The 3,152-nt window shown below is 37.5% G+C and overlaps 1 non-coding gene across 1 annotated transcript; it reads left to right on the plus strand.

The window, feature by feature from the left end:
* Positions 1–2,416: 2,416 nt before the first annotated feature.
* Positions 2,417–2,524, plus strand: LOC138398483 (U6 spliceosomal RNA). The gene has a single exon (XR_011235974.1). It is a non-coding gene; the product is annotated as a U6 spliceosomal RNA (small nuclear RNA).
* The last annotated feature ends 628 nt before the right edge of the window (positions 2,525–3,152 follow it).

Consider the following 3,152-nt stretch of genomic DNA (forward strand, 5'->3'; position numbering starts at 1 on the left):
TTTTGTTAGGATGACATGTCTAACTAGTGTTTATCCTAGCAATATGAAAACAGTACAACATCATGTTATCAAGTTAAAAAAAAGAAAATCTAAGAGATCATCCACAAAGTACATTTTAAAAAATGATAACCATTCCTGATTTTTGTTTTTAAGTAAAATAGGAGTAGAATGACAAATTCATATATGATTCTAAATTTCTCTCTCAAACCAACATGGCTAATGTGTTATTTTATAAAGACTAGCTGATATGATTAGATATAAAATGAATTACGAACTATTATTGTGTAAGGAATGTGGTGAAATTATCAGTGTGTGTAGATGGTATTTTGATGATCTAGAATAAGCAAAATATTAATGCATAACTTTTGCAGAGAAGTGAATTGATGAGATAGACGGCTTCAAGACACAGCAAAAAATCAATAGCTCTCTTCTAGTTCACGCTGGCAGATGGAGAATATGCATCTTCTACCTCCTATAGAAAATCCCACTGAAATGACAAAGAGAGAGAGAGGGTGCGTGTGTGTGTGTGTGTGTGTGTGTATAATCCAAAACCACACTGAGGAAAATGAACAAGGTCATGAGTGATGGGGAATTTTTTGAGTAATTTTTTTCAGTAATGTTTGCAAGCAAATGGGGTCAGACTGAAGGGGGAACCAGGGAAAGAACAGCACAGGCCAAGCCTCCTGCCCCTGCTTCAATAGCTCCTCTTTCCCTCCAGGCTCCAGGGAAGTACCTGCTGCCCATCACCCAAAGCACAGGACAGGCTTGGGCCACGTGCAGCCAGGGTGGTTAGTAAGCTATGGTAGACCACTTGAGCCAGAGAATTTGCCACAGGGGAGCTGGGATTACTTCACATTGACTCCGTCTCCCCAACTCAAGCACAGTATGCAGAACGTAGTAGCCAAGTAATGAATGTGTTTGATTAAATCCATCGGTGGAACAATCAAGAATGTTAGAATGAGTGACTGATGGATGTCATTGCCTACTCCTCCCCCAAAACGTTCTCTGCACCCAGCCCTATGCAGGAAAATGCTAGTGCTGCTTTCCCTGCAGAATCCAGCGTCTGTGAGATGCTCTCGCTACCATGAGCACTCTCTATTCCCCTTTTCTTCCTGCCAGCTCCCCGTCCCTCTGCCTGCTCCAATGGCTTACTAAATGTTCACTCAAATAGCCATTGAGTTGCTGCTGTGTACACAGCACAGTGCTTATGGAATAGAGCCAGGTATTGTAGTTATTTTCCACAAAGATTTGCATACATGAGTTTTTAAAAAATACATATATATTAATTTTTTGAGGAAGCTCCATACTATTTTCCATAATGGCTGTACTAATTCACATTCCCACCAACAGTGAGGAAGGCTTCCCTTTTCTCCACATGCTCACCAGCACTTGTTATCCTCTGTCTTTTTGGTAATAGCCATTTTAACTGTGATAAGGTGATATCTCATTGTGGTTTTGATTTGCATTCCCCTGATGTTTAGTGATGTTGAGAATGTTTTCATTCACCTGTTGGACATTTATATGTCTTGTTTTTGAGAAATGTTTATTCGGTTCTTTTTCAATCAGGTTATTAGGGGGTGTCTTGGCTATTGAGCTTATTGAGTTCTTTGTATATTTTGTATGTTAACCCCTTGTTTGATGTATGGTTTGAAATTTTATTTTTCCATTCTGTAGATAATCTCTTAACCTTGTTGATTGTTTCCTTTGCTGTGCAAAAGCTTTTTAGCTTGATGTAATCCTATTTGTTCATGTTTGCTTTTGGTGTCTGTGCTTTTGAGGTCTTATCCAGAAAATCTTTGTCCAGACCAATGTCATAAAGCATTTCCTCTATGTTTTCTTCTAGTAGTTTTATAGTTTGGGGTCTTAGCTTTAAGTCTTTGATCCATTTTGAGTTGATTTTTATATATGCTGGGAGATAAGGGTTTAATTTCATTCTTCTGCATGTGAATATTTAGTTTTTACTACACCATTGATTGAAAAAACTGTCATTTTCCCAGTGGGTGTTCTTGGCACTTTTTTAAAAGTCAGTTGGTGCAGTCTACATGTGCAGATTTATTTCTAGGCTCTCTATTATGTTCCATGTGTCAATGTGCCAGTTTTTATGCCAGTGTCATGCTGTTTGGGTTACCATAGCTTTATAGTATATTTTGAATTCAAGTAATTTGATACCTCCAGCTTTGTTCATTTTGCTCACAATTCCTCTGGCTATTCTGAGTCTTTTGGGGTTCCACAAGAATTTTAGGATTGTTTATGTGATCCAGCAATCCCAGTACTCAGTATGTATCCAAAGGAAATTAAATCAGTATGTTGAAGAGATATCTGCACTCCCAGGTTTGTAGCAATGTTATTCACAATAGCCAAGACATGGAATCAACTCAAGCATCAATGAACAAGTGAGTGGATAAAGAAAGCCTAAGTGCTCGCTTCGGCAGCACATATACTGAAATTGGAACGATACAGGGAAGATTAGCATGGCCCTTGCGCAAGGATGACACACACACACAAAAAAAGAAAGCCTAAAAATACAGGATGGAATACTATTCAGCAATAAAAAAGAATGAAATCCTATCATTTGCTACAACATGGATGAAACTGGAAGACATTATCTCAAGTAAAATACGCCAGCCATAGAAAGACAAAAACCACAGGATCTCACTCATACATACAATCTAGAAAAGTTGCAGAGAATATAATTGGTGGTTATCAGAGGCTGGGGTGGTTAGGGAGTGAGTGGGATGAGGAGCTGTCAGTCAAAGTTGGTCTAAATTACAGCTAGATTGGAGGAATAAATTTCAAGTGATCTCTTGTAGCAAGGTGACTATAGTTAATGACAATATATTGTATTCTTGAAAAATGCAAACACAGTGTATGTTATGTGCTGTCACCACAAAAATCATAACTATGTAAGACATTTGTTAATTAGCTATATTTAACCATTCCACAATGTAGGTATACTTCAAAACATCATGCTGTACATGATAAAAACATACAATGTTATCTGCCACCTTAAAATAAAAAAAAAAATAAAAGTAGTTTTTAAAATCTCACTTAGAGTTCTTATTGATGGAATTGAAATTATAAATTTGCCAGACTCAAATTTTTGGTTCTTCCTCAGATCAAGCAGTGACTCTTTGCCCTTTATGGACTCAGTG

This window comes from Eulemur rufifrons, chromosome 17, assembly GCF_041146395.1.
Source record: "Eulemur rufifrons isolate Redbay chromosome 17, OSU_ERuf_1, whole genome shotgun sequence".
In the NCBI taxonomy this organism is placed as follows: Eukaryota; Metazoa; Chordata; class Mammalia; order Primates; family Lemuridae; genus Eulemur; species Eulemur rufifrons.